We start from the raw sequence: 9,949 nt of genomic DNA on the forward strand, positions 1-9,949 counted from the left end.
GGAAGTAACATTTTGTTTGAAACGCGTATTTCCACCTGAGCGACTTTCAATAGCGACTGAAAAGATTCTGAATGGGCACTTGGGCAAGATCAACACAGACACTTGCTGTGACATGCAGCCTCGTGAGGTATTGGTGCAGACTGCTAAAAAAGCTGTCATGGAGTAGGGGAGAGTGGGGAGGAGTGAGCCATGGGGAGAAGTGAACCACTTAAAATTTTTCTAAATTTAGCCAGGGTTTATCCCAGTTAACTTGTCATATGAAGTCACCAGGGAATTCCCCTGACTTCAACCCACAGTGGATGGAAGCCTGGCACCCTGCTCACAATAGGAGAACAAAAGTCTAAAATTCAAGGTAGTAAGTAAATATTTCACTTAACATGTTTTTTCATCCTATTGTCTAATAAACCAAGATAACAATCACATTGTTGTTGTTGTTGTTTATTAGGCATGTACTATGGTATTGTGTGATGACATAACCTGGGCCACATCCTTCCGTTCAAATGTAGGTCGACATCAGAAGCAATGGCGGGTCGTTTTGGGAGGAGTGAGCCACACAGTGCATGGGAGGAGTGAGCCTAGGCTCACTCCTCCCTTCAGTGGCCCACTCCTCCCTTAACTAATCTTGTGTCATGGTGATACATTACCGTACTAATACTTTTACATGTAATTAAGGTATGGGGCTATAATCCACAGATTACCAATAATCCTACCAACCAGTCGTTGGCATCAAACGTACTTTAGACCAGTTCATGTTTGATGTGGTCTTTTAACACGTTCATTTTTGTATGCTGGGATGGCATACGAGGTACCTATACTTCTGTTGTAGGCTTTAAGAAGCCTTGAGTTCCAATTTCAGGTTAGTTGGTTATTTGGCTAAGCGTGCCCATTACTAGTATCTCATTTCAGATTATTTTGGTGTTTCGGCTAAAGACAGGCCTCAGGTTTAATTATGTTTTATAGACTGTAATGCTGCTGTGCAAACACGTGTTCCTACAAAAAAAAAAACATAATAGCTGGACTTTTTTTGTTAAGATTTTAGATTTTTTTTATATCTTTACTGTTTTACAAGTTTTACAGTCTTTGTTTTTTTTAATACGTTTCATTTGTTACAGTTCAAATAAAAGTTTGTATTTCATGACAAATGTCATTTGTTCATGATTTCAAGCCAGTGGTCCAGTCCTCCCCATGGGGTGGTTCACACCTCCCTTAGATCGGGAGGAGTGAGCCATAAAATTAACAGGCTTTTTCTCCCATCTGTAGAACTGATGGTTGCACGATTAGTTGTACAACTTGGTTCGTGTTACAACTACTCTGAATACCTTTCATTTGCATAGGATCATTTTAACTTCAGCCCTTTTATTTTGGCTAGGGGTCCAAAAATAAAAAAAGCGGCTCACTCCTCCCCACTCTCCCCTACAATTCAGAACATTAGAGTGACACTTTGTGTTTTTGTCAAACATTGGAGCTTTGTATTCATTCTGAAGGTTTATTATTATTAATATTGAATAAAAAGTAACTTGGATATATCATTGTTAATCACGGGCGCAGATAGAGGGTGGGACGGGTGGGATTCGTCCCACCCAGATTTAAATTCACCTCGTTCGGTCCCCCCCACTTATAGGGAGGAAAAAACGTCTATGCTGTCTTTCTTTGCATAAGGCAAACCTCACGGAAAAATCAAAAGACTAATTACCATTCGGTTTATTGAGGTGCACAGCAATACATACATAGTTGCAACAACTCACATAAAACAAAACGAAGACTGATATTCGGTTGGTTGAGCTGCGCAGACTGCACAGGTTGCGAGCTCGAGCTTGGTTGCTATGGTTACCCACAACAAGTTTGACAGGCATATCGGGGACAGCTCCTAGTTCAGGACCCCAACACGGCATGATGAAGGATGACAAACCGAAAAGGCAGAAAACGATTGCATCGTTTTTTCAAAAAACAACGACTGTAAGTAAACTGTGCCTTACTTTATCATATCACGTTGCAATTTTTTGATAGTCTGTTCAAAGTAATGTCGTAGTGAAAGAAAAATCGTACGGAGTAGAGACTCTTTATTTATTAGTAGGCCTAAGCTAACGGTTGCAGGGATGAAGGAGTGATGTTTTTTTTGTCTTAGCTGAGTAATGTCGCCGCCCTGAGGGCATCAGAGTATATTCCTCGCACAACACATGTTGGGGGTGGGGGTGGGGTTGGTTTGCTGGTAGCTTTGTCCCCCCCAGTTCAAAAAACGTATCTGCGCCCCTGTTGTTAATTATCATTCAAATTTTAGGTAAATTATTTTAATTTGCATCTTATAAGGATTTTATAAGGGAAATACAGATTTTGGAGGTTGGTTATACAGGTTTGATTGACCAAAGGTTGACATGTATGACTTTATTCATCACACACTTGTGAAATTCCTCTCTGCATTTAACCCTGAAGCAGTGAACACACACACACACCCAGAGCAGTGAGCAGCCATGCTAACAGCGCTCAGGGAGCAGTTGGGAGTTAGGTGCCTTGCTCAAGACCGTCCCATACTAACCTAACCGCATGTCTTTGGACTGTGGAGGAAACCGGAGCACCCAGAGGAAACCCACGCAGACACCATGCAAACTCCACACAGAAAGGCCCCAGTTGGCTGCTGGGCTCGAACCCAGAACCTTCTTGCTGTGAGACAACCATGCTAACCACTTACACCACCATGCCACCCATAAGGGAGGAAAATAAATAAAATAAAATAAAATAATATTCAGCCCTATGATGACCTGGCGATTTGTCCAGGGTGTACCCCGCCTTTCGCCCATAGTCAGCTGGGATAGGCTCCAGCTTGCCTGCAACCCTGTCGAACAGGATAAAGTGGCTACAGATAATGAGATGAACCTAATATTCTTTTAGCTAATTCTGAATCTTTCAGACATTTGATAAGATAATAATACATCTGACTTGATGCTCTTCCTAATGGGTGGCATGGTGGTGTAGTGGTTAGCATGGTTACCTCACAGCAAGAAGGTTCTGGGTTTGAACCCAGTGGCTGGTGAGGGCCTTTCTATGTGGAGTTTGCATGTTCTCCCTGTGTTTGTGTGGGGGTACTCTGGTTTCCCCCACAATCCAAAGACATGCAGTTAGGTTGACGTGGGGTGGCCTTGGGCTGAGGTGCCCTTGAGCAAGGTACCTGCTCCCTGGGTGCTCTGGTGTGGCTGCCCACTGCTGTGTGTGTGTGTTCACTGCTTCAGATGGGTTAAATGCAGAGGATGAATTTCACTGTACTTGAAGTGTGCATGTGACAAACAAAGGTTTCTTCTTCTAAACCAGATAAAGTGAAATTGTTATGATTAACCATTCTGAGAGATTTATAAAGCTCATTTCTTTCGCGTTCGTATTTCTTACAGTAATGGCTACAGTATTCACAATTTCCGGTTGGGTGTTTGCCTATTTTGTGAAGAGAATAATTAAGTCCTGTATGTCCAATTCAGCCTTGGGCTGAGGTGCCCTTGGGTGAGGTCCCTAACTCCCAACTGCTCCTCGAGCGCTGTTAGCATGGCTGCCCATTTGCTCTGGTTATGTGTGTGTGCTCATTGTTCACGTGTGTGCATGTGACCTCTTCTGCTCCTCAGACCTGCCTAATCCATCCTGATACCCTATGTCTGGTTGGAGTCTCATCACATCGCTCGTGTGGACGACGGCCCCATATGGACAGTTGAAAGTCACACTTGGAGGACGCTCTGGACACTTAGAGTAATGCTTTTATGGCTGAGGACTGCAGTTGACTTGCTAACTTTAGGACTGCAGTTGTCACAAACAGTTTTGCACTCAAGTTTCCATTAATGAAGAGTTTATAACATCAACAAAACTGACTTCATGTTAAAACTGTTAATGTTATAGTCATGTCTGTTGTTGTCCAAGTGAGGATGGGTTCCCTTTTGGGTCTGGTTCCTCTTGAGGTTTCTTTCTCGTGCCGTCTGGGGGATTTTTTCCTTGTCACCGCTTGCTCATTGGGGATAGATTAGGGATAAAATTGGCTCATGTCTTGGGTCATTCAGATTCTGTAAAGCTGCTTTGGGACAATGTCTTTTGTGAAAAGTGCTATAGTATAGCGGCTATACAAAGAAACTTGACGTGTGTGTTCACTGCTTCAGATGGGTTAAATGCAGAGAGGAATTTCACAAGTGTGTGATGAATAAAGTTGTGCTCTCTTAATCGGGTGATCATGATGTCTTCTCTCCGACTCCTGCCCCCATCCACCTGTTTTTCAATGTAGTATAGATATCTTCCTGTTTCACTGCGATCCCAATACTCCTGCCAGACTGACTTTGTATAGGACTTGATGTAAATCTTAGCCTCTGCCTTACTAATTGGGATTTGCAATTATATATTTATATTATATAGCGTTTGCTTAGCCAGCTTGTCAACCTGTTCATTTCCCTCCACGCCAACATGTGTAGGTACCCAAAGAAAACTAGTTGAAATGCTTTTGAATCTATTTTACGCAAAGTTATAAAGATTTCATTGATTATATCTGTTCAAAATGATTTACCTGATTGAATACTTTCCAATGCTGAGTAATTATCTGAGATTATGACTGTTTTGTTTATTGCAGATATGTAATATTGGATCATTTCCCTCAATAAATAAATAAATGACCAAGTATAATATTTTTGTCTCATTTGTTTAACTGGGTTCTCTTTATCTACTTTTAGGACCTGTGTGAAAATCTGATGATGTTTTAGGTCGTATTTATGCAGAAATATAGAAAATTCTAAAGGGTTCACAAACTTTCAAGCACTACTGTATATTTAGAAAAATAAAAATCCAAATAATTTTGTACAATTTCTCTTACTGGTATATCCTTTGATTTCTTTCTTATTTCATTACTGGTAATGGGAATATCCATGGTGGGACTGGTGATAATGGAACTGTTGGGCAGTACTGTAGCTGATGTAAAGCAATACTTTCTGCTTTAGCATCACTTATCCATCCAAAACTTAGGAAATTAGATTCATAGTGTTCCCAACAATCTTTTGTAATACTTTTAGCAGGATGGTTGTCATAATGCCCCTGAAGACTGACCCAATATGTCATCAATTGTAGCCTTCTGATCCTTAATGGCATCTCCCCCATTTCCACCTGCACTGAAGACACTGGGGATGTTTTAAAAGACCCACTGCAAATTCTTAAAGCCTGAACTTGTCTCATCTCATCATCTCTAGCCGCTTTATCCTGTTCTACAGGGTCGCAGGCAAGCTGGAGCCTATCCCAGCTGACTACGGGCGAAAGGCAGGGTACACCCTGGACAAATCGCCAGGTCATCACAGGGCTGACACATAGACACAGACAACCATTCACACTCACATTCACACCTACGGTCAATTTAGAGTCACCAGTTAACCTAACCTGCATGTCTTTGGACTGTGGGGGAAACCGGAGCACCCGGAGGAAATCCACGCGGACACGGGGAGAACATGCAAACTCCACACAGAAAGGCCCTCACCGGCTACGGGGCTCGAACCCGGACCTTCTTGCTGTGAGGCGACAGTGCTAACCACTACACCACCGTGCCGCCCCGACATATAAGCCAAACATCCATAATCAAACACAGACCACAGTAGTGATGTGTCATGCGCAACCGATGCTTTGTAGTGAATCAGAAGAGCCAACTCCCATCGAGTGAGATCCGGCTCCCCACTTTTTTTTTCCTTTCGCTGCTCAGCTCTCACTCTCAGTGGTACCAGGTACCTTGGACAATTGTTTTTTCTCTACTACTATTCAGTCACTCTTATACATTGCAGACACAACACATATGATTGACAAAACTAAATTGAAAAAAGCAATATCTCATCTCATTATCTCTAGCCGCTTTATCCTTCTACAGGGTCGCAGGCAAGCTGGAGCCTATCCCAGCTGACTACGGGCGAAAGGCGGGGTACACCCTGGACAAGTCGCCAGGTCATCACAGGGCTGACACATAGACACAGACAACCATTCACACTCACATTCACACCTACGGTCAATTTAGAGTCACCAGTTAACCTAACCTGCATGTCTTTGGACTGTGGGGGAAACCGGAGCACCCGGAGGAAACCCACGCGGACACGGGGAGAACATGCAAACTCCACACAGAAAGGCCCTCGCCGGCCCCGGGGCTCGAACCCAGGACCTTCTTGCTGTGAGGCGACAGCGCTAACCACTACACCACCGTGCCGCCCGAAAAAAGCAATATAATAATAATAATAATAATAATACATTTTATTTAAGGCGCCTTTCAGGGCACTCAAGGTCACCTCACAATACACATAAACGACAATAAAAAGAGCAAAAAAGACACAACAATATAAATGCAATAAAATCATAAATCAGCAGTAGTTATAGTTATAGCAGTTATAGTGACAATACACAGTTATAGTTATATAGTTATAGTGACAAGTTATAGTGAGTAGGCAAGTTTGAAAAAGTGGGTTTTTAAACAGGTTTTGAAGATGGATAATGAGTTAATGTTCCTGATGTCAGGGGGGAGGGAGTTCCAGAGGCGAGGGGCAGAGTGGTTGAAGGCTCTGGACCCCATGGTGGACAGATGGGCAGAGGGCACAGTGAGGCTGATGGAGGAGGCTGACCTGAGTGTCCGGGAGGGAGTGTTGATGTGGAGAAGGTCGGAGAGCTGGGGGGGGGGGAGGTTGTGGATGGCCTTGAAAGTGTGGAGCAGGATTTTAAAGTCTATGCGAAATTTGACAGGAAGCCAGTGGAGTTGTTGGAGAACAGGAGTGATATGATTGATGGATGGAGTTCTGGAGACAATATGAGCGGCTGAGTTCTGGACCAGTTGGAGCTTATGGATGGACTTGTGAGGGAGACCGAAGAGGAGGGAGTTACAATAGTCTAGGCAGGATGTGACTAAAGTGTGGACCAAGATGGCAGCACTATTGGAAGTCAGGGACAGACGGAGGTGGTTAATATTGCGAAGATGGAAGTAGGCTGACCGGGTAACATTATTAATGTGGGTTTGGAATGACAAAGAGGTGTCAAGGATGACAGTGACAATTATGCCACATAATTTTAAAAAAGCCTAATTTTAAAAGTTGCCATTTTCTCTCCTTCAGCTATGTCACAGCCTCCAAAATGCTCCTGCTTTGCAAAGGTCTTCAGTGGGTGACAGCCCAACACCAACTGACAGTAACCATGCAGAAAGTAAAGGAATTGGTTGCAGCTCTTTGTTCAGCCATGGACTGAAAATTTCTGCGTATGGAGTTCAACACTGTCCTCTCAGAAACCACATTACTGGATCCTAGGTTTAAAAAGCTTGCATTCAGTGACAACAGAGCTGTTGACGAGGCACTTCAGAGAATAACTGCAGCAGCAGCAAAATGCACCCCCAGCAGCCAGCCCCACCATTAGAGGGCCAAGTGGAGGGGGAGCCACAAACTTCTGCTGTGTGGAGGCTCTTTGATGAAAGAGCTACAGGAGAAATACTACAGCTGATGTTATAATGGAGATGCGATATTATCTTGAGGAGCCCCTCATCCAACGAGCAGAAGACCCACTGAGCTGGTGGCAGGCCAAGGCCTTAGTCTTCCCACACCTGGTGAAGGTGATAGAGGGGAGACTGTGTATTGTGGCAACATCTGTTCTTTTGGAGACAATCTTCTCAAAAACAGGGCAGATACTAACTGAGAGGAGAAACCGCATCAGCCCATCCAAGCTGAAGCATTTGATTTTTTTGAATGCCAACCTGCACTGAGGACATACTGTTTGGTTACTGAGTTTGGTTCTGTTCTGTGGATTTGTTTGCAGTCTTCTTCTTCTTTTGGCTGCTCCCAATTAGGGGTCGCCACAGCGGCTCTTTTGTCTCCATTGCTCCCTGTCTTCTGCATCCTTCTCTACCACACCTGCCACTTTCATGTCCTCTCTCACCACATCCATGTATCTCCTCTTTGGCCTTCCTCATTTTCGTGTGCCTGGCAGCTCCATCCTCAGCATTCTCCTTCCAACATGCTCTGCATCTCTTCTCAGAATGTGTCCATACCATCTCAGTCTCATCTCTCTTAGCTTAATTCCCAAGCTCTCCACATGTGCTGTCCCTCTGATGTTCTCGTTCCTTATCCTGTCCAACCTCCCATCGCAAACCTTAACATCCTCAACTCCGCCACCTCCAACTTTGCCTCCTGTCTCTTCGTTAAGGGTATGGTCTCCAATCCATACATCACAGCTGGTCTCACTACTGTCTTATACATCTTACCTTTCACTTTTGCTGGGACTTTCCTATCACAAATGACTCCCAAAATCCTTCTCCAACTACTCCACCCTGCCTGCACTCTCTTTCTCACCTCACTATCGCAGCCCCCATTTTCCTGCACAGTTGACCCCAGGTACTTGAATTCACCAACTTTCTTTACGTCTACTCCTTGTGTCTTCACTCCACTCTCATCCCCATTCTCATTGATGTACATGCTTTGCTACTGCTCACCTTCATTCCTCTTCGTTCCAATGCATCCCTCCATCTCTCCAAACCCAGCTCAACCTCCTTTCTACTTTCACCACATATCACAATATCATCTGCAAACATCATGTTCCATGGTGACTCTTGCCTCACTTCGTCCGTCAAGCTATCCATCACTATGGCAAACAAGAAAGGACTCAAAGCAGATCCTTGATGGAGGATCTGCTTTGAGTCCTTTTTTGTTTGCCATAGTCAGGGCTGGATTATGGGGGGTCTGGGCCCTGGGGCCAGGAGTTCGCAAAGCCCCCCCCCCCCCCCCCCCCCCACACACACACACACACACAAAGGCTACTGAGGTCACAAACTAGCAGAGGGCAACATGTGAATGAAGTAAATAAAGTGACATGTGAACATACTGTATGTTTAGAACATTAAGGCATACAATGTTAGTGATTAAAGATATATGTACCGTATTGTGTCAAGAAGTTAACAAGGAAACTGATTAGGATATGTCAGTAATTAAGCCGTACCTAAGAAATAATTCATTCTAGGCTATATAAGTTTTTCCTACTCTTCCTTCTTGCAAAGTCATCCACTAATTCATCAAAGTTAAGCTGTCGGACCAACTCTGATTCAATTGCCAGAAGAGAAAGTGAATTCAAGCGGTTTTGGCACATTGTCATCCTGAGTTCATTCTTAATACGAGCCAGTCTGGAGAATGAACATTCCCCTTCACAATTTGTAATAGGCAGGGTCAAAAAAAGTCTGAGTGCTATGTAGACATTTGGAAAAGTGGACTGTAGATCCAAATCCACCATGGTCTTCAGCATTGTACTTGGGCATTTTTGATTTTCTGACATGAATGATTTGTATTGTACAAGTTCATCTGCCAGGCTCATGTCCAAATCTGTGGGATATGCTGCAGCAAGTGATTTGGCCCTTGAAGTGAGCTCACTGTTGGACATATTGTCAGGCATGAAAAGAACATGAAAAAGATTGGTCAGGTGTGTGTATGCAGTTAACCGATGGTTAAGACAGGACACAAGTTTGTCAGTTAGAACATTGAATGTTTCAATCCGAAACTTTTCTTTTCCACTAAATTCAACACCTGGCTCTTCACTTTCATCAGCCATATGTTTGCGCTTCTTTGTGCGCTGGAGGTCATGCCTGTAGTCTTGGGAGATTGAATGGGTAACATTTAAAGCTGTCCCTTCAAAAAAGGTGAAATTGTCTCTCTGTTCTGCCACAAAGTCACGAAGTGAAAGGAGAAGCCGTGTAGCCGTGTGTATGTCAATGTTATGTTTCTGCAACTGCAGACTTGTGGCTTGGAACCGCTTCAGTATTGTATCCCAAAAGTGTGCCATGAAGGCTATCTCTAGGGTGTCCAGCTTGCCACAGAGTGCAGAGGCCTCGCTTCTAGTTTCATGTTTCTCCTGTGAATCTTTGGAAATATTGTTCAGTGCCTTTCTCAATTGTAGATAATATTTCCAAAGAGCCTTTGTGGATTCAGCTCTTGAACTCCAGCGAGTA

Source organism: Neoarius graeffei, chromosome 3 (genome assembly GCF_027579695.1).
Source record: "Neoarius graeffei isolate fNeoGra1 chromosome 3, fNeoGra1.pri, whole genome shotgun sequence".
Taxonomy (NCBI): Eukaryota; Metazoa; Chordata; class Actinopteri; order Siluriformes; family Ariidae; genus Neoarius; species Neoarius graeffei.